Below are 22,458 nucleotides of genomic sequence, written 5' to 3' on the forward strand. Positions count from 1 at the left end.
AAGAAGATATGAGGTCATGTAGTGTAACTTGTCAAAGGACACAATTAAATTCTTCCACTTCTTTACACAAACACACTTCTACTTCATTACTCTCATCTTGCAGGGGTAAAGGAAACATCTTTTGCTAACACCAATAGCATGCATTTTATAGGAATAGTTTCAAAGCATTGTGTTTTTTCAAGCATATTTGCACATAATTTATTTTGCCAGGGTATTCTGATCTGGGAATGGGCAAAGTGGCTTTTGTTGTAATTGTTCTTGTTCTATTAATCATACTTGAAATACAGCACTCTTCCCATGCCTTTAAATAAGTGTGCAGACTGAGAAAACATCTCCTCTAAGAAATTTGTCAAGTGTTTTTAGAGTGAGTGCTCTATAATAAATGTGTCCTCATTCCCATCATATATTAGCCTCTTTTGTTCTTGGTACTTAATCTGTTGGTTTCATACAAATATTGTATGAATGTATGTTTTAATCATTGGAATTTATCACCAAGAGTGCCATTAATAATTGTTTAGCTAACGTTGGCATATTTGAAAAAACAACAACAATAATGAAAAAACCAAGAGACACAACAACTTAGAATTTCCTAAGAATTGCCATTTTATAAAAGTTTAGTTTTTTTTTTTTTTTTGTACAGTTTTATACAAGAGGTAGAACTCCTAAGTGGTCTAAAGCTTTTAACTCTTTCTTTTTTTACAAGCGGATAAAGATAATTTAGCGGTATAAGCAAAATCTGGTTAACTAATTTCAAAGCATAAAGATGGATTTCAGGAATTTGAGAGTTTCCCTCATAAGCAAAGCAGCAGGAATATTTTAGATTGCATGAAGTAGGTAATTGTACTTAATTTATTTAACAAATGAAAAGTAATCCTGAAACATTTAAACTTGCACAATGATATTCTTAATAAATTTAACAAGTAATGAACAATGGAAAGATTAGTGCCTTGTGGAAAGACCATGCAAAAAGATGAGTGCCCTGGTTATTATATCCTGGACTGGACCTTACCTTTTTGGGGGCTCCTCTTCTGGGATTTTGCAGCTGTTTTCCAAATGGATTTTTTTCTTCTTCCCAGGGGATTTTTCTCTTGTTATGTTGCCTTTCAGACAATTGAGAAATAAAATAAAAAGTATACAAGCATATGGAAGACAGGCTTAGTTGCTCAAGGTTATTCAGAGGCAGGAGAAAAGAACAGTTTTGGAAGTTTAGGAAATTTCTTTTTTATTGGGACATAATTCCCTGAAGAATGATAATATTAAAAAATGTCTTATATTGGATTAAGCAGCTATTACCACAATAATGTAGTACAATTATTAGCCATAAAAATCTGTGGCATACAGTGATAACCACACAGTTCTTCTTTATGCATCTGCAGGTTGACTGAGGCTCATGGGATCTATGTTAGGCATGTCTGAGCTTTATTTGTTGCTTATCCTTCTGGAACCATTGGGCTACTCAAGACATGTTCTTTCCTTGGCAGTAACAGAGACCCAAGATAGAAGGCCCAGCTAAGCAGATTCTGCAGCTCTGCTTGTGAAAAATCCATTAAATTCCCATTGGCCAAAGAAAGTCCATGGCTAAGCCCTACCTCAATAGGGGTGGGGATGTGTAATCCTTCCATAGAAATGGTGTGTATGTGTGTGTGTATTTACTGAACAATAATATGGTCTTCTACATTTTTATTGTCAACACTTTTCCAAACACCTAATTTTAGCTTAGTTGTACTCTGTGGAACTACTGAAGAAAAGCCTTTCTCTAGCAAAGCTGAAAGTGACAAAGTTCTCTCTTCTTTGGGGGCCATTGATTGCTATGGATGTTTAAGGCATTCTGAAAGGCAAAGAGTAATCTTTTAATGGAGCAATAGTTGCAGTGGTGGTAGTTGTTCAGAGTACAGTCTTTGGGATTCATACCTATGAAAGAATACTTGAAGAGGTCTCATAAATCTAGGCTCCTGAGGAGAACTTACACAGGAGGTAGATAATGGCTTAGCCTTTGACTCAGTTCACAGATCTTCTCCAGGGAATACAATATATGTACATGAATTCAGAAGCTGCTTGAGAAATCAACACTCAACCGAAATGCCCTCATTCAGAGTACAACTATGTGGGGATCATTACTAAATGTAAGTTGAGTTTCTGTGGAAAGTGCACTGAAATTTTGGGCTCAAATCCTGATTTTGCCACTGGCTAGCAAGTTGCCTCATTTTCTGAGGTTCAGTCTCCCAGTTTATAAAATACAACCCTTAATGGCTACCTCACAGAATGAGGTAAAAATAAAATGAGATAATGGGCATGATTGTGCAGACTGTACCTTATTTTGATTTGTAGCATGAGCCTTGGTGTGTGTCTGCTGGGGCCGAATTCCTTTCTTTACCACCTACTCAATGACTGACATTACAGTTGTCTCTCTGAATTTGTTTCCTAGAGCTACCATAGAAGGTTATCATAAACTGGATGGAATAAAACAACACAGAATTATTATTTTATTATTCTGGAGGTTAAAAGTCTGAAGTCAAGATGTTACCAGTTGTTTCCATCTGGGGGTTATGAGGGAAAATCTGTCCCTTGCCTCTCTTAGCTTCTGTAGTTGCCAGCAGTCTTGGGCTTCTTTGGCTTGTGGCAGCATAGTTCTAGTCTGTACCTCCATTTTTATATGCTGTTCCTTTCCTCCCTGTGTCTTGTATATTTTGGGATTGTTGTGAGGATTAAATACAATAATCTGCAAAAATGGTTTAGCCCAGGAAATGGTGTTTTGCAAATAATGACAGTTGATTTTGTTTATTGGGATGAACTAAAAAAAGTTGATACCTTGTAGGTTTCAAATTGCTGAATATCAGCACATCCCTGTAGAATAAATTTGCATTATGTGCAATTGCCATTTTTATAGGTCAAAACAGTCAAATTTTGGGTGGCTCAAAATTGTGTGGCTCAGTGGTTGAGCATCTGCCTTCGGCTCAACCAAAGGTTGAGATTCTGGGATCGAATCCCACATCAGGCTCCCTGCATGGAGCCTGCTTTACCTTCTGTCTGTATTTCTGCCTCTCTGTGTCTCTCATGAATAAATAAATAATATCTTAAAAAATAAAATAAAACAAAACAGTCAAATTTCAGTACTTTCATATGGTTTAACCTTAAAATTTATATTAAATAAAATGTTGATATGTCAAATAAGGTATCCTTAATTAAGCCATGGTATTTTCTTCTTGAAAAGCATACTGAGAAAAACTATGGTCAAGGTAAAATAGTTGTTAATTTCGTTAATTATTATATAATTGAATTGTTAGACTAGATTGTTATATTAATGCTTTAGTATACTTTTTGTAAAAACAGGTGAAATTCAACCTTTTGCTTATTGGTAATCAAATATTTAGTGAAAAATATGAAGCACATATCATTTATTATTTAATGATTAGTAATTATCTGTTACTTCTCAAATTAAACATATATTTAAATTAAGATGAAAGCTGTCATCACTCAGTGGGGATATAGTAGTTTTATACTCTGGTCTTCATCACTTTTTAAAACTTAAATTCAGTAGTGAAAAACAGGTAACCAAAACAGTTTGCACAATACTGTTCCAGTGGTCAACTAGATTACTTATTTTACAGAGGCTGTTTCTAGGAGAGAGGAGAACTGCCATTAGCAGAAAAATTCAATGCTACTGTAATTTTCTATGGAGATAGTGGTACAGATGGAATAATTAGTTGAGGGATAACTTTTGAAAATTGAAGTATTTTTCTAAGTGTCCTTTATGCAACAGTGCAGACCAGAAATCAGAAATTGAAGCAAGAGTGTAAAAAAGTAAGAAATGAAGTATAATAGAAAAAGATGTATATACATTAAAAGGCTTGCCAGAGAGCCAGTCAGAAAAGTGGGTAAGTAGTGTACAAGAATCTTAAAAGATGAGTGCTTGGGTGGCTCAGTTGGCTAAGTGTCTGTTTTTGACTCAGGTCATAACCTTGGGGTCCTGGAATCCAGTCCCACAAAACCATGTCGGGCTCCCTGCTCAGTGGAGAGTCTGCTTCTCCCTCGCCCTCTGCCCCTACCTCATGGTCTCTTTCTCTCTCTCACTCTCAAATAAATAGATAAAATATTTTTTAAAAAGAATCTTAAAATATTACTGGTTTAATATTAAAAAAAAACCACTTGTAAGGTCTCAGGCAGGATGGATGAAAGGATTGGAAGGTACCTAAGGCCCTATAAAAAGGACTAAGAAGAAGCCAAAGAAACACTTATCCTTTCAACAAAACTTCTTAAATATCTTTGATGTGCTAGTTGACTAGTGTAGTTTCTGCATATGACAACTTCTCCAAAAAATATTTGTTGAGAATGTGAATAATAAAATAGGATAATATTAATCTGACTCTGGACACACTTCCCAGAGATTTTGAATAATTAGAACTTTCCATCCTGGTTTTAAAATAGGTAGCCAGGGCCTCAGGTAGGATTGGACAGTGGAAAAGAATTGTATCTGGACTTAGACATTTTTGAGTTCAAATCCTAAATCTCTTTCCCAAAGGGTGTGTGATCTAGTATAGTTACTGGTTTCACTACTGATAGCACCCCTAGTAAAATGGGTGGCTCACATGTTTCAATAACTTTTTTGTTGTTGTTCTTTAAGACAAGACCACATATCTCTTTTCATTTTGAAAGATTTTTTCTCATGTCTTTCATGCTGTTCCTCTTTATTACTTGCCGTTTCTTGCAAATTCTTTTTATGATCCCTTTCACTGGATCACCAATGACAGTGACAGTAGAAATATACTTGTTATATGTGCCCATGGTGTTTTTCCATCTTGAAAAGAAAAGTTTTTAATGGTTTGTTGTATACTCAACTCATTGGGTTATGGAGTAAAAGTCTTGAGTCTGCCTTGGAAAAGTGTCTACCAAATATTCCAACATGGTGTTTGGAATGGTTAAGAGGAATTAAATAGCTTTCAAATTGATCTTTAAAACACTTTCTAATAATAATGTCAATTTAATAATTGACTTAATGAATGTCAATCAAAAGAGGCAATGACTAGCCAGACAGCCTAGAAAAACATCAGTCATCTTAACTGGTGTTATTTGTATATAACATTTTAACATTAGTCAGTAGCAACATGTCACAGTAACTTGTCCAGGGGCTTCAGTCTTACTCAGGGATTTATTTCTGCTTGTGACACAGCCCAACTCTAAAGAAGACATCTTGGGCAGTTGAGCTTAGGCTTCTGTGAAAAAGTTTCTCTTTCATCATTCAAGTTGAATTCTATCTGCATGGCCCCTGTAATTTCTGCTCCATATTTCTTGGGGAGGAATAACTTAATAGTTAGAATCTGGTAAGAGACATCTGGTAGGATATATCAACGATCAACTCACTCAGAATTTCCTATGGTCAAATGGCCACTGATAAGGGCCAGTTATAGGGAAAGTGTCAAATTATACTTAATACAAACTTAATTGTAATTGGGAATCCTTTTTCTATCAAAGAAACTAATGTTTTCATAAGGCAGTGAAGATATTTACTTGAAATCCATCCATTTGTCCTTTTTTGGGTACATCTCATATTCTCAACCTTTGCCTTTTATCTAGAAATCCCATCCCCCAAATGCCAAGTCAAACTCACCTTCTAGGACTTGTTTCCCTAAGCTTAGTCTCTATTTTCTGTAATAACCATTAATTACTATCTAATTCATGTAGTCTCCAGCACAAGGCATGCTGGGATTCCCTTAGCAGTGTTGAGTGGTAGCTTACATGGCAATCAGAGTGGATCTGGGGAAAAGTGACAGACCTGATGTCCTGTAGACAGTTACAAGGTTTATGGATGTGCTGTGTCTGGAGGAATGAATGCAGATATGATTAAGTCAGACATCTCCTGGATGAAATGATAATTTCTTTTTCCTCAAAAGAAAAATTTATGAGTTTTCAATTATTACATTTGTTGGAGAGACAATATAAGTGAATTTTAACATGTTGAGGTGGAAGAGTTGTAGTCATAGTATACACATTAAGTTAACAAAGATAAGGCCATGAAGGTCACTAAACCATTCTATTTGTAGTCAAGATAAATAAAGTGTGGTTTTGTAATATTGTCTTTAAAATAATTATGGTGGGTGGAAAGACATACAAAGCACTAGACATACATATATTGATTATAGTGATGTGTTACTGTAATAAGCTTTACTAGATATACTATGTTTAATGGGAATGGTTGGTGAGTTTAGCATCTAATTATAGAATTTAGAGGAAGAAATGCAAACTTCTAATATTTCAAGATTACTTTATATGACTTTTAAAATATCTGTGAATTGATATGAGGTTGATAAGCATGTATGTATTTTAAAAGTCCTCATTTATTTATGTACTATGATCTATTTGGCTTTTAATAGTTATTAAGAACAAGGGCTTATTTCATTGTTCTAAATATATTTAAATACCAGTGCTTCTATAAGATTGTGATTATAACAAAAGCAACCTGCTCATTTATATATGATTTTGCAAGAGGATGAATGCAGATAGAATTCTAATTAGAACGGTATTTATAAAGTAAACTGATGTAGGCTTGCCTTCTTGGTGAAGCAATATAAGGGACAACTCAGGACCTATGGGCTTACAAAGACACAAATATTTCGCTGGAGAATGTCATGCTCTCATTACATGGGGAGGAGGGACTCAGCAAAGATGTGTGAACACCTTTAAATACATCCTCATCCTAAGCCAGTGTAGGGCTATTTGGCAACACCAGTATGGGAGATGTGCCTGAGATAGAACTGGAAGAGGGTTTTTTGCCTCTTAAAATTGTTATGTGGCAAAACAATTTTAAGAGGCAAAAATGTATCCTTCCAGATTTCTTCAGAGGGGTGACTGTTTTCTTTTTCCATTGAAAATCTCTTTTCCAAACTTTTCCTTGAATAGCTCACTACCTATATCTCTAGAGATCCAAAGGATCCCCAGGTTTGAATTTCAAGAAGTAGGTAGAGATCACGGAAGTAACTTTCTTTATTATTAAGTACTGAAATGTTAAATGAACATTGGATCTGCTCTGGGAGATAACCAAAAACTAATAGTTCTCTTCATATGTTTGTGGGTTTAATACAAGTTTTCTTCCCAAGGAAATTCAAAGGACCATTTTCTTATATATGCACATGTAAATTTACCTTTTGTTTCAGGAAGCCGAGGAAATCCAACTAATCAATTTGGTTTTGACAGGTTGTAGAACAGTTGGATGATGGTTACCAAAAGCCTTCCATGGGCTGCTGATATGCAAATAGGCCAGTAAATGATTCCTGGTCTTGTTTTTGAGAATACATGTTGGCTTTATAAGCTCTATAGAATTCAAATGAAGAATAGTTTGAGTATTAGTGTTCAGTATGCTCATTTAAAAAAAAAACATTTTATTTATTTGTTCATGAGAGACACAGAGAGAGAGCCATAGACCTAGGCAGAGGGAGAAGCAGGCTTCCTGTGGGATCCTGGGATCACATCCTGAGCCAAAGGCAGATGCTCAACTGCTGAGCCACCCATGTGCCCCAAGTATGTTCATTTTAGAGTCACATGACAGTTGATTTCTTTAGATTTCACAACGTATATAAATCCTATTGATTTGTGGATCTGAGATTCTCACTAATTCTCTAATCAGTGGTGACTTAGTTGACTTTAATTCTACTCATTCATTGCACCATATTGGAAGTTGGGACGCAGTCGGCTGATTCTGATTTCATACCTCTGATTGAAAGTTGCATTGGGGAAATGAACTCATCATAACAGAATAAATTTGACTAAGACATTAAATGGGCACTTCTAACATACCTAATACAATCCAGATGTCTTCTCTGGGTGGCACAGGCATTTGTGACAGTCAAAATGAGTCCCCTTGTTCCTTGGTGTCTTACCATCTAATTTTAACTAACCCCAAAAGAAAAGTCCAGAAAACTGTGTAATGCTGCCCTGCAAATTAGCAGAGAGCAGTTCATCCGGGCTTCGAGTGCAATTAGTCTACTGAGCTTGGATGCAATGATTAGTCTAGGCTTGGAAGCAACGAGTAAAATTTTCATAGAAATTAGAGATGGACACCTTCTATAGGACGTTTATTCTGGAGACTGTTAATATGAAGTCACTATACAACTATATATGTGGGAAAACTAACGATTTTTAGAAGTAGCAATTTTTGGAAGTTTGAAGGATGACCTTTTGTTTTTTAAACCTATCTGTAAACAATCCTACTCCCTTTCTCTTTCTACTTTTTCCAGTCTTTGTATTTTTCTCTGTTCTTTCAATCCTTATTTTTCCCTTTTATTTTTATTTTTTTACTTTCAGAGCAGACAGATGGAGGAGGGGAGACATATTCCAATAAAAGAGGGTCATAATAAGAGACTATAGCGTGTATTTTGATTAATTTTATATTGAATTTCATTACATATTTTCACATATTTATTTTGAAAAGTTGGCAAGCTGAATTTTTGTTGTTATTCTCATTTTTTTCCTCACAGAAAATTGGTAACATATTTAGAATCAGTGTCAGAAATGTTTGCTTCTGGATTGAGCTAATTTGTATACATTAATGATCTCTGTATTTTAATTTTAAGGATTTTTTGGGTTTTGGTTTTAGTTTTGGTGGAGTTTTTGGTCTTTAAATAAGGAGAAGGAGTTGGCTCATGAGCTAGTTTATAGGCAGAGAACTGGATGCAAGTCACCATACCAAAATAGAATGGGGGCTGGGGAACCAGGACAGAAGAAACTTAGGTTTAGCAAACAGAAAAATAGGAGGTGTCCTGGAGGAAACATTCATCATGTGCCAACATATCTTCCCATATTTGGGAGACTTGGATTCATTTAAAGGTCCTAGAACAGTCTGGAAACTGTGCTTTTCATATCCCTTTCGCTCACAAAACTCTTTTATTAAATGAAATCTTGAACAGATTGCACTATGTTCAATAGATAAAAGCAATCATAGTCAGGTGGTACCCCACTTTCTTGGCCTCATACAAAAATGGTCTTTGAGTGACCCTCTGCAGAGCAGAGCTTGAAAACTGCTGTGTGAGCCTTGCATTCTGATCATGTTTCGGAAAGCCAGGTCAGTCTGACTCATTTTGGTTGTCATCTATTAGTGAATTCTTTATGCATGTGAGATTCAACACTTGGGGTGGGGGAGACCCTTGTTGGATATCACACGGAGGACCTCTGAGGGCAGTGTAAGAACACTCTTGAGTCATGGTGCAGTGTGTGTTCCTAGATGATACACAGGGTGACAGAAAGAAGACTGCAGGAAGACAAGAAATGTGGTCACATCGAAGCCATATAGCCTTCCTTCCTCAAGTGCCACAGGTAAGGTCTATATCTACAGTGTCTTCTAATACAGAGTTCACTTGCTATTCCCACTGCCTAAGATGTTCTTTCTTCAGCTCTTTGCACAGTTGCTTCTTCTTGTCCTTTAAGCGTTAGATCACAGGTCACCTGCTCAAAATGACCCTTCCTGACTGCTCCTTCTCTGGTAGTAATCTCCATCGCAACACCCTGCTCATCTTTTTAGAGACTTTAAGAAGAGTTTTAGCTTGCTTAGTTTGAGTCTTTCTTGCTAGAATGTAATTTCTGTGGGACCATTTCTGTCTTATTCACTCTTGTGAGTTCAGTACCTGGTGGGTAGAGTACCTGGTACATGGTAGACAGTAACTGTCGAACGAATGCATGATGTATTTTATATGAGAGATATGAAACATCATAGAGGCCTCTAGAGAACTCAGTGGGGATATTTCTTTTGTGCATTTTCCCAAAACAGTGAAGTATTAATGTTTTGCAATGTTTCTGTTAAAGAAAAGAGTGGAACTCATGCATTAGAGCTTTTAGAGCATTTCATGCTTTTAAAGCATGGTATATATAGGTTTTTAATCTGTCATCCATAATAAAGGAGACAGAATTGGGAAACACAATAAATAAGGCTACCACGTAGAGATGTAGGCTATGGATTTTTCCCTCCTCTTCTTATTATTGCTAAGTGACGTTAAAACGAAGGGTATATATATATATATATATATATATATATATATATATATATCCTAAAGGAAATGCCATTTTGCACCATTCCTCCTGTCATGGTATTTGATAGCACTTGGGAGTAAATGTTCCCTCCTTGAGTTTTGATACTTAGATCCCTAGCAATCTCCTGCGGATTCCTCCAAGGGTAATGTGGGGGATTCTGATGACGGGGACATAATGCTGTGTGCAGAGAGGATGCAGAGGACCGTGCTGGTGACTTGCTGGTAGACAGGTGTTAGAACTAAGGAAAATGGTTTTAATAGGCACAGGACACTTAAAAGAGATTGAGAAGAGTCGGCTCTTCTTGTTTATGCATAGTCCTTTAGACAGTGGAGTTTGTTCATACTTCATTTCAAGCTCCAGTGCCTTAAGGAAACAAGACTTAGTTGTGATCAGGTGAGTTAGTAATGTTGGAAGGAGGATGGGATGAGAAAATAATAGTTATGGAGTGCCTGCTGGGTTATGCTAAGTACTTTTATGCCCATTATCTTCTAGAAAGTCCAGATGGAGGCTTAAGTATGGAACAGCTGACATCTGGATCTCACATTCCTGGCAGAGAGGTATGGAGTGGGGAAAAGGCTCATCTGTTACCATCACACTCTAGTTATAAATGATGTTAGTGCTTGACTTTCTCTACTAACTAAAAAACAAGAATTAGAATTTTTGCTTGGGAAGATTTTTGTCTGAACTCTGAATTAGCATTCATTTAGGTGCTTTTTCCGCATTTTCCTGAAGAGGTCAGGGAAATGATGAGTCATGACCATATGTGCACATGATTCTACTTTTTTTCTTATCCAATAGATGTTACAAGTATATTTATTGCTTCAATTTCATTTATTAGGCAGCTGCTGTTAAAGTAGCATGGGTTGTTATTTTTGTAAATATGAGAGCTTTGTGAAGTTTACTCATCTCCATAGTGTACTGAAAGCAAAGTTAAATCGTGTGTATGTATTTTAAATTATACCCATGTGAGTCATTAATGATTAAGCGATGTTTAAATGTGTGGGTTTCTGATTTACAATGACAAAGTCTAGATTGTGAAATTTAGAAAATGTAATCTGGAATGTAGCATGATAAAAAAATCAGTCCCTAAAAGTAAAATAAACAAGGATCATAAATAAAACATTGCATCTGATTGAGTGACTATGGAGTGTTGGCATCTGAGTTAGCTTATTTAATATGAAAGTACTCAATATTTGAGGATCCCATGGATATGGGATAGCATTTTCCCTGTCCCAGTGCCTCCCACACTCTGTTATATGGCTAAAGACACAGTGCAGAGTTCCAGGACCCAGGCTATGCCAGTTCTGCTGGCTCTGGGGTGGCTAGAAGCTTCATGTGTCCTGTTGTCACCCTGACCAGTCAGCCCAGTCCAGGCCAGGTGAGTGCCTCTGATCCCAAAACTGCTCTTTTCATCAGCACATCATGCTGTTGGAAGAAACGCCATCCCTTTTACCATAGAACCTTCCTTTCCACACTCATTTTGTGTACTAAGGCACAGGCTTCTAAAAAGTACCGTCCCTAGAATCATTTGTTAAATCAAAGTAACCTCCTGGTTTTCTTGGCTTACCAGCCCGGACACATTCCATTCAGAAAGGTCCCTCACCTCATGCTTTGTGCTCTCCCCTCAGCCTGTCACATCTGCTGCTCCTCTAAGTTACCAGGCTCCCAGAATGCCTTGCAGTTCCAGACTGCTGTGAACACCACCAGTGAAAGGAGATAAATGAAGCAGGGATGATTTTTAGAACCTTTATCTCCTGCTCTGTGTAGAACTTGGCTCACCCTTTCACGAAGATGGCACTGAAGGCGAAGAAGGAAGTCCCTGCTCCTCCCAAAGCTGAAGCCAAAGCAAAGGCTTTGAAAACTAAGAAAGTGGTGCTGAAAGGTGTGCACTGTCACAAAATAAAGAAGATCTGTACGTCACCTACATTCCGATGACCCAAGACCCTGCGTCTCTGAAGGCAGTCCAAATATCCTCAAAAGAGCACCCCCAGGAGAAACAAGCTTGATCACTATGCCATCATCAAGTTCCCCCGACTACTGAGTCAGCTATGAAGAACATAGAAGACAACAACACACTTGTGTTCATTGTGGATGGCCAACAGCACCAGCTCAAACAGGCTGTGAAGAAGCTCTATGACATTGATGTGGCCAAGGTCAACACCTTGATCAGGCCTGATGGAGAGAAGAAAGCATATGTTCGACTGGGTCCTGACTATGATGCTTTGGATGTTGCCACCAAAATTGGGATCATCTAAACTGAGTCCAGCCAGCTATAAATCTAAATATAAATTTTTTCACCAAAAAAAAAAAAATAATAACTTGGTTCATCGTAAAACTCTCTTGGACTCTAATTTCTTGGCCACTGGGACTGCTTTCCACAAAGCCTTCCTTCCCGCTGACACCTAGAATTTCCTCAGAGTGAAGAGTGGGTAGCCTAGATTCTTCCATTTGAACAAGGCTCTGCTGAGAAGCATGTTGGGATTAGGAATCTGTGGTTCCACTGAACAGGTTCCAATGAATAATCCGTTAGGTTTAGGCTTGACTCTTGATTTTTAACATGGATACTGTCTTCCTTAGATCCTGGGAATGTGAACAAGTGATTATATTCATTTCGGCATATGCTTGCTTGTACGTATTTTTAAATCAACCATGGTGACACAATTCCCTTGAAAATGTAATAGTACTTGGTCCAACATTAGTATGCTTTTGGAGGTTGTCGTCAATTACATGTTCGGATTATGGGCTGAGTAAAGGTCCTTCCTACTCTCTAACTCCACTGGATATCCTGTCAGGTGGGAGAGTTGCTTTAGAATGCAGTTTAGTTTAAGGACAGGGCATCCTCTTACCAGCCTCTGAGGGAGCTATTTGCATTAACATATTTATTTATTCATGAATTTTCCAAAGCACATGGAGGGTGATTGAAGTTTCCCTTCTCCTTAAGAATGCATGAATTTAGCTTCATCGTTGTTAGATGCTTCTTGATTTTTTTTGTTGGAATAATTCAGAGGCCTTGATTTCTTACTCTAAAGAAGCGGCCCTTGGCTAATCTGTCAAAGGCAATTAGCCACCTTTGGGGAATTTGAAAAAGCCTAGTGAAGGTCAGGACACCAATTCTCGCCAGGGCGCCCCTGTTCTGATATCATCTCCACTCCCACTGATGGCATTTTATTTATAGCTTTTGTGAATTAAGGTATTTGTGAAAGTTAATTTAAATGAGGGAGCCATTATCCAAGGGAGAAAGATGGAGGGGGAGAGGAATTACAGAAGCAAAGAGCTGGCTTAAGTTAGTGAGGTTTCAGAGTGAGAGTGATTTCATATCTGTGCTAGGATTGGACACGATGTGGGGTGGTAGAGAATAAAGCTGAGATATTGCCTCAGGGACTCTCTGAGAGTTGGGCCTGAATGAAGAGTCCTCCCTGGTGGCCTCAAGAGGAGGAAACTTTTGGGTGCACCATCTCCTTTGAACAGATGACTGGCTTCACACAACCAGTGAGCAGGCTCACAGGAGTACACTAGCAGGGTTCTGGACAGAAAATCGGTGGGCCTAAAAGAACAAATTTCTGAGACAGCCTTGCATAGATTGGAAGGTTCTGACATGGGTGTGGCAATAGGGGCTTACTGACCACAGAGAAGACATCAGTCCCAGAAAGAAGTGGCACTTAAAGTTGGGGACATATCTGTAGAATGAAAGAGATACCAAAGTAGGAAAATGCTGGACTCTGTAGCTACATTGCATACCTTATTTACTCATTTCAGTGGTTTATACTCCAAAGATGAGCAGTCACCAGATGGACTGAGATTGCTCTAGCTGTCATGATGATTTATGCACCATGACTCCTAAATTATGATTTAGGAATAGTGCTGTGTTGTGTATATTTGTCCATGCAGGGGTAACTGGAAGTAGAAAATAGGTAAAGTCAGTGAGAGGAGAGTTCTCTAATTCTTTCTTCTTCCTTTATGGAGGTTCTTGAAAACCAGGGAATTGAGGGCTTTGTGCTCCTAAAATGGCCACAGTGGCCCCAAGATAGCTGGAAAAATCTCAGTTCTTGCCTAGCCACCGTGGGCTTTCTTAAACCACAAGCATGAGGAAGAGTTTCCCCACATGGCAAGTGTCTGGAAGCTTTCTGTGATCTCCTAAGACAAGTGACAGGTGTGTCTGTGCCTCTAGGCTCTGTAGATAGATATCCCTAAGAGAAAGATCAGTGACTTGAATTTCTCTGATGTCTTGCAGTCAAGCTTCTAAATCTCTGAGTCACTTCTTGAGGAGCCCGTACCAGAATGCTGGAAGGTTTATCCCTCTTCTCCTGTGATACTGAAAGACTGAGTGAATGCTTGACCTAAACCTCAATGCATGACCTAAACCTAAAATGCCACAGGTTCATGTTCACGAGGTGATTATGCAGCATGTCTCTCCGCCAGAAGATGCTTTGCTCATTATGGAAGTATTTTGGTGGAGACTCAGATAAACCAAAGTTAGATGGAATGTCAATATAAAAATGTAGTGTATCTATTTCATTATTGAAAAAGTGGGATAATTTTGATTCAGAATGCTCCAAAGGTCAAAGTCTCCACTTGCCCAGCAGGCCTTTCTATTGGGAGCCTGAATAGTGGTGTCTCTTTGGGCAAAGTGTTTTGCAAACTATAAAGTGCTGGACAAATGGTTGATGGTGATTTTCTTGTCCTTGTAGAGGCTCAGTTTCTGAAGAGACTTGAAGGAATCTGAAGTTGAATTTAGTACTAATCACACTGTCTGTCACAGTCTCATGAGCTAGTCTCATGTTTCAAGGCTGAAAACAAAGGCAAAAGGCCAACTATAGACTCTGAAGTACAAATTCCAAAAGATCCCTATATTCTGCTTGCAAAGAATTATGGTTTCTCAAGGGAGGCAGACCAATTAGGAAGTTTTCAAAATATGGCTATTCCATATCTTCCTTTGGACCTCCAATTTGGTTGGCCAAGAAACCCTGGTGGTATTATAGACTTTATAGGCTATAAGAGGTCAGCCTGAACCTATATTCTTAGAACAGGAATCTCCAGAGAGGTGCCCAAAGGAGGTACTTTTCATTTCCCAGAAGCTTGGGGATCAGTGTGGGGGTGGAAGCTGCACATATTGGGAATGAAGATCTTGAATGGGAAGGATATTGCTATGAGGGCATGAGTTTCAATGCATCTAGAAGCATGAAAGCAGTTGGGGCTCCTGAAGTAGTTCAGAGTTGATAAGAGTCTCTCCTAAGGAGGTAGAGTGGGGACGAAGAAGACAAAGACTGACTATCTGAGCCATGTTCCAAGGGTGAAATCCCCAGTATGACCATCCCTCTTAAATTTTAGAGTTTTGGTCTCCCTTTAGTGATGTGGTGCATGGGATCTTCACATGTGAGAGTGAGGAAGTTCAGGATGTGTTCAAACGTTAGATGGCATCTCACCGTAGTCACACAGCTTGTAGTTTACACCCCCTACCCTCACTACCACCAGCACCACGTTGCTTCTGGCTCCAGAGTCCTGAGTTCAGCTTTCTCTGATGTTCACCTCAGTCTCTGCATCCCCCAGGAAACCCTGGGTCCCAGTGTGAACTATCCTATTTTATAAGTAATTGTGATTCAGCATGACATAGTTTTATTAATTTTTTGTTTTGTTTTGTTTTGTTTTTAAATCAACTCTTCTCCTCCTAGGAGGCACAGCAGTCATTGAAAATAAATGAAACCTGTGCTTACTACAACTTTCCCGACATAAATCATCTCCCCTGGGGTGGATGGGCATATGGCTATCTGTGAGATTATAATCAGGCATGTGAAAGGATAGAAGCCAAAGAGTATGGAATTAATTCTCATTGTTGTTTTAAATAATTTTGGGTTTGTTTTTCCTCTTCAGCTCTAAGATATTCTGTGTACGTAGAATGTGCCCAGGAGTTGGGGGAAGCAGCTTCTCAGTGTGAGTGTGCTGGGCTTTATAAGCAGGTCCACAGAACTCTTAGCATCTTTCTCAGGATGAGAGAAGACATGATAATCATCACACAGGGTTGGGTCCCAAGTGGAATCAGAAGCAGATCAAAGGTAATAGGTCTCTGGGCAGAATTGTTTCCACAGTGGCTCCAAACCTTGCTACCTGGCCAAATCTCTCCCAGAGTTTAATTACAAATCATCCCGGAGCCAAACTTGAGATTTGAATCAGAATTCTTAAGGCTGGGTCCTGGAAACTTGCATCTTTATAAAAAGTTCTTCAGGTAACCAGGAGACACAATCAGGTTCCTAAAGTCCATTTCTGCCGGTTGGAGTGAGAAGGTAAGAAACCTGGAAACAAACTTGAGTTTTCCCACTAATTGCAACTTTGACAAAGTACCTCTAGGTTTCACTTCTTTCTTATAAAATATGAGCCTCTGAGGTCCCTCCAGGCTCTTAAAATGTTATGATTCAATAAATGAGAATTTTGAGCATAGTTTCAGCGGTTATGTTTCTGTTTTTTTGTGCCTCTGGGCTTAGAAACTCATTTTCAGAGCCCACCATTAACGTAGATGGAGTTGATGGCTGACTGTGGAGTCCACTTGAAGGGTGCTAGGGAGGACTTTCTTCCCCAGCACGTCTTCTGCACCAACCTGCCTTGAGTCTCAGAGATTTCTCCCTTAGAGGAGCAGGTTAAGGTGAGTTCTCTTTATGTATACATTTGGGTCCCCTTCAGCAGGGGTTAGTAAATGTAGTAGCAATTAGTAATAGTTTTGTATCAATATTTTAGGATTTCTCAACACGTTTTCTTCTATGACACTGCGACAAATGATGTTTCTATGTGCTTCACCCTCTTACTGATAGAGCCAGGCTTGTGTATGATGACAGCTGTATCTATACTCTTTTCTTCCTTCTATGAAAGCATCTCAGGGTGCAAATATCTACAGTGACATTATTATCAAAATAATTCAGAATCTGGTCAACTTTTACAAAAATAAAAGCATAATAGCTAATTCTTTAAGTTTGATATGAGTAAAAAAAATTACTTGGGCCATACCTCCTGATGGTGACTGTATTCCTTTGCTCGGGATTCCACAACAAAGTACCACAGACTGGTGGCTTAAACAATAGGAATTTATTGTCTCACCGTTCTGGAGTCCAGAAAGTGTGAAATCAAGGGGTTGGCAGGGTTGGTTCCCTTTTAGGAAAGATGTATTCTAGGCCTCTGTCCTTGGCTTGTAGATGGCCATCTTCTCCCTAGGTCTCTTTACATTGTCTTCTCTCCAGGCATGTCTGTCTCTGTCCTAATTTTCTCTTTTCCCAGGGACACCTACTTTATTGCATTAGGACCCATCCTGATTATCTCCTTTTCACTTGATCATATGCAAAGACTGTGTTCCCAAACAAGGTCACATTAACATGTATGGAGAATTAGGACCTCAGCATCTTTGGGGGAAATACAATTAAACTCCTAACGGTGGCATCATACTGTATTGTGGCATTGATGCTGAGAACTCAATGAATTAATTTGTGAGGTGGGTCAAGGTCTTTGGGAAATTAATAAAAATTTAGAAAATTTTTTTCTGGTGTGAGATGGAGAGATTAAAGATGGAGCACAGGAACTGCCAGGGAAATGACTGGCTAAGATTGAAAGGCCAAGGCCGACTTGCCGACAAACAAGTAAATTGGTAATGAATGGTTGTAGGTGGGTTGCCGTAACTACGGAGGCTACCTTATAGTAGTTGTAAAGACACCAAACGTAGAGTTGGCCTTCCCCATTGGATGCTCCTTACAGATAATTGTGGGAAGGGTATGCTTTTTAATTTTTTTTTTTTTTTAACAGAGAAGGGGAGAAGGGGCAGAGGGAGAGGAACAGAGAATCTTAAGCAGGTTCCATGCACAGGGTAGAACTAAACATGGGGCTTGGTCTCACGACCTTGAGATCATGACCTGATCTGAAATCAATAGACAGACCTTTAATCAACTGAGCTATCCAAGTGCCCCAAGGGTAATCTTTTTGAGTAGGTTTTGGATCAACAGCTGTTTTCCATCTTTGCCCCTGAAAGTTTCGTACAAAGTAGCATTACATTTTTACGATATATAACCATCTTACTGTTATTTGAAAAACATTAATCTCATCATTAATAAACCCAAACCTGGTAGTTGTTTTGGTGTGTATTAAGATTGTACAGTCGCACACTGCACATTTCACACTGACATGTATTTTGAAGCTAATAAGGAAACAGCTTGGGAAATGGGGGTATTTGGTAGTATTTTAGAAATAAAGAGTGGTCCCTGTTTGCACTGCCATGAAGCAGTTGTGTACATTTCTTGCCAACTCTGATCATGTTGCTATCTTGGAATTGTTCAAGATGGGATATTTACTCTATGGCAGTTGGCAAATGCTACAAATCGGGCCTTCAACTTTTGTTGTCGTTATTGGAAGCTGGTTATTAAGCAGTCACTCAAGCACCACTGGAACAAATTAATATACTCTGGTTTTGAGGAGCATTTCCAAGGTAAACTATCTTTCCTGATGAACCAAAATATCTGTTCCTTTGTACCATGCTTGAGAATCATTTGTGAAGAAAAACTACAGTCAGTTTAGGAAACAAATGAAATGCACTTGAATGCAATTTGGTAATGGCTTCTAAAGCTGCCAAGCAAATTGCTGAGATAATTTTGGTATGTGAAATATATTCATTAAGAAGAGTTAAAATTCAAACTCCCTGTTTCCCTGACAGCGGGATGATGATTAATAGGAGGGCTAGAAGGGTTGGCATTTTCATGGAAACCCCTGGAAATCAGAGAGTTTCAAAGCTGTCATTAGTGGAGTTTTAAAAGTTGAAAAGGAAAAAAGGTGGTAATTGAACATTTGTTATTTTAACCCATATGTTTTATGAGCAGTTGTGCCACGTGTACATGAGTGCAGAAAAATGAACTTAGGAACTTAGCACCTAGAACTATGTCATGCGTGGTGGCTGCTTTAGGTTGAGTTGCCTTTCACTACTTGGAATTACTACAGAAAATCCAAAAAACAGCACAAAAACAGCTGCCTTCTGAATGAGCAAGACTACAGGGCCTCTCAAGTTTTAATATGTTTATAGATCACCTGGGGAACCTTCCTGACATTAAGGTTCTCACTCAGCAGCTCTGGGTAGGGCTTCCACTAAGGTCCCCCCAGAGCTCACTAGTGCTGAATAATGAGGAGCTGGAAACCCTTCGCAGGATCTGAGTGTGGAGACACTCCTGTGCCTCTCCCTCTTGCTTACCTTGCCCTCCTCTGCGGAGACTTTAACATGATTTGCATGTTTTCCTATTTTCTGTTCTTCTACACTTGCTTTCAGGTTGGACTTACTAAGGTGGTTGCGAATGACAGTAATGTCCCTTGGAAATTCCTCCAAGGTCACTCTTTCTAACGTTTAAATCTGTTCTCTAAGGCCTGAGACTTACTGGGATCTCTGTAATTTTGCACAGCTTCCACTAGAGGTCATTGTCTTGTTATAGAATTATTTCCTTCTTTCTTTGAGGTAGTGCAGTGACTGGGATGCTTTTACATTCTCTGCAGGAGCTGGGGGTCAGCCCCAGGGGCCATTTATCCCCAGGACCACCGGTTTGCACATAATAACACCATCCAAGAATTGGAGCCCCTCGGCCTCCTCTAGTCAGTTAATCTGAGTGCCAAAGATGGGCAGACTTTTCCAACCACCTAGAATGAATGAAGTATACTATTTTGCTGGACAGTGCTGGTGATTTAAAACGACTGAAATTTATTTTCTCACAGTCCTGGAAGCTGGAATCTAGATTAAGGCATTGGCAGGGTTGGTTCCTTCTGTTCCAGGTCTTTCTCTTTGGCTTCTCTTATGCCTTCTCATCATTTTCCCTCCGCACCGGTCTGTGTCCCAAGTTCCTCTTCTTATAAGGACACTGGGGGTATTGGGTAGGGCCCACCCTAACGAGCTAATTTCAATTTCATTACCTCTTTAAAGTTAACTGTATCTTCAAATATAAAGTCTGACGTCCTAGGGTTTAGGACTTCAACATCCGAATCTTTAAGGGGACACGATTCACTCCACAGCATATAGTAAACAAATTGTCCTTAGGGAACAGGAATTCTTCAACAAATACAGCTATGTTGACAGCTAGAATTTACCTGGAAAATTCAAATCAAAACTTTAGTTTTTTCCTCCCATGAACTGAATATGTCTGCAAAAGTTGAATTAATATAAAAGTCATCTCCACTTGTCTTACACTTGCTTATTTTCTTGAAGGTGTTACATATTGCAGGCTGATCGAGGAGGAGGTCATTGGGGAGGAAAGCTCTGAAGTAGCAGACAGATTGGAAAGCTCTTGGCTTATGTTATCCAGGCTAGAGGCATTTTCCTCTAAATTATCTTCTACTGTGATTTCTCTCTATCATAAACTCTGTGGCTGAGTTTCCCTTATCTTGAAGTCTTTACAGATCATGTGAACTGAAAGTTAATTTCTGTCCTCTGAATTCATTCATTCAAAGGGCACACTATATTTATAATACCATGGGGATACAAAATCTGAATGTTCCAGTCTCTTCTCCCAAGTAATGTATTACAATAGAGTAGAAATGTTTGTTAAGAGATGTGTGGCCGAGCGCCATTAAAAACCACTGAGGGAATTGGGAAATTTTGATCTATCATTCACTTGGCATTTATTCGTATGCCTTTGCAGCCTTCTCTGTACCTGCCCACAAATTGTCATTTTGTATTTCTCAGAAGACAGTGCACATTGTAAGTGCTCAGTGAATGCTTTGCAAAGAATGAATAAAATTGGGTGTTACAGTTCTCTTATTCAGAAATAATTGTTGAGGCGCTCTTCTGTAAGACGAGGCTTGCATGACCTGGCCATTCTGAGCACAAGCCCTATCACGGCACACAAGGGCCTCATCATGATTCAGCCCTCTTCTGGAAGGGCTTCGTGTGAACAATAAAAAAGATTCATTGCAAATGAGTGAACACAAGTTATAGACTTGGAACATGATACAATTTACTGCATAGATGTGACAACTAAAATGTTATAGACTAGGGTTTTGAGATTAGCATTTTAGTTTCTCCTTCCTGAGGAAATAGTGAAAACTTTAGCTCTAGCTGAGAGAATGGTCTCTGACTTGATCAGTCTTGAGATTTTTAGGTTTATTACCTTAATTCTTTTGTAAGTATTCTACTTTGTTCTACCCCATGCCTTTGGTGTCTCACACTGGAGCTCTTTTTAATTATAATGAAGATTCTAAATTTTCTTTTGGTCCATTTTAAGTGCAGAGACTTCATTAATTGCACCAGGAGGAGGTTTCCCAATACTTGCATTTAGGAGCCTTTGAAAAATTAATTTGATAAGTTTTCTTCCTTTTTGCAGGGTCTTATACTTTTATGTTTTCTCTTGAGTATTCTGATGGCTGTATCTTTTTTTTTTTTTTTTTTTTAAATCCAGCTTGCTTTAGAGAATGAGGAGTCTGTTCATTTGATCCCAAATGAGATATAAGCCTCATAGCCAAGAACCATGAATACTAGAACATCCTGTCTGGTTTCAGCCATCAGGGGAAATTACTATTTAGCCAAATATTGAAGTGACTCAACAATAATTTATGAGCCCATTGCTCTCTGCTGTCTTAAGGGTAGTTGTCACATCTTGAAAGAAGATTGAAGAAAAGAGAAGTTTGAGGGGATTTCTCCAGTAGGGTTTTCTGGTTGACTTCATAGGCTTTTCTTTCCCCTAATCACCCACCTTCACTGAGGCAAAGGAGCTTGGTCTTTCACTTTAGTTTTTCTGATTTCCTTTTCAGGAGAATATTCTTGGCTTTGAGGTAATGTGGAGTGAATTCCTAGTCTGGGAGTCCAAAACATGAGCAGCTGTAAAAGCCCCAATCACCAGGATATCAAATGCGTACACAGGAAGAACCAAAACAGCAATCATCACATTGTTCCCAGGCACCTTGTCTTGTGAGACATGCAGCATTCTGTTCAGTATTTGGCCAAATAGACTATTCCACAGGTATCTCAAATATAAAGTAGATGTGAATTAGGTATAGAAACTTACCTGTGGTGTTTTAAGTCATCTGAACATGGATATTATTCAAGTGGATTCTCTTTCTGAATGGTTTGTGCTTGGACTCATTATGACCTGGCAGTTTTGTTTTATTTTTTTTTGTTATTTTGTGTGTGTGTTTAGGGGGAGGAGTTGTTGTTTGTTTGTTTTCTTTGCATAGGTTAAAGGTTTGGATCATAATAAGGACACTGCAGAGGAGATATTAATGAGGTTTATTTGCCACTTTATCATAAATACATCTCTCTCCCCAGGGAGAACACATTCTCTGTTTCCTTTAATCCCTTTTACAAGGAATGACAGCATATATTAACAGAGGGCAAGAATAAATCATTGAGTTTAAGTGTTAATGATCATCTAATAATAAGATGTGATAGGATTATATTAGAATTGCAGAACTGGTCTATTTATTAGAAGTGGTGTGCCATCAAATTGT

At 38.6% G+C, this 22,458-nt stretch overlaps 2 pseudogenes; both read left to right on the forward strand.

Annotated features, from left to right (window-relative positions):
• The window catches only part of LOC100688221, a 222,847-nt pseudogene that overhangs the window by 172,371 nt on the left and 28,018 nt on the right, over positions 1 to 22,458 (forward strand).
• Positions 10,101 to 12,269, forward strand: LOC106557722 (annotated as a pseudogene).

Source organism: Canis lupus, chromosome 2, assembly GCF_011100685.1.
Source record: "Canis lupus familiaris isolate Mischka breed German Shepherd chromosome 2, alternate assembly UU_Cfam_GSD_1.0, whole genome shotgun sequence".
In the NCBI taxonomy this organism is placed as follows: domain Eukaryota; kingdom Metazoa; phylum Chordata; class Mammalia; order Carnivora; family Canidae; genus Canis; species Canis lupus.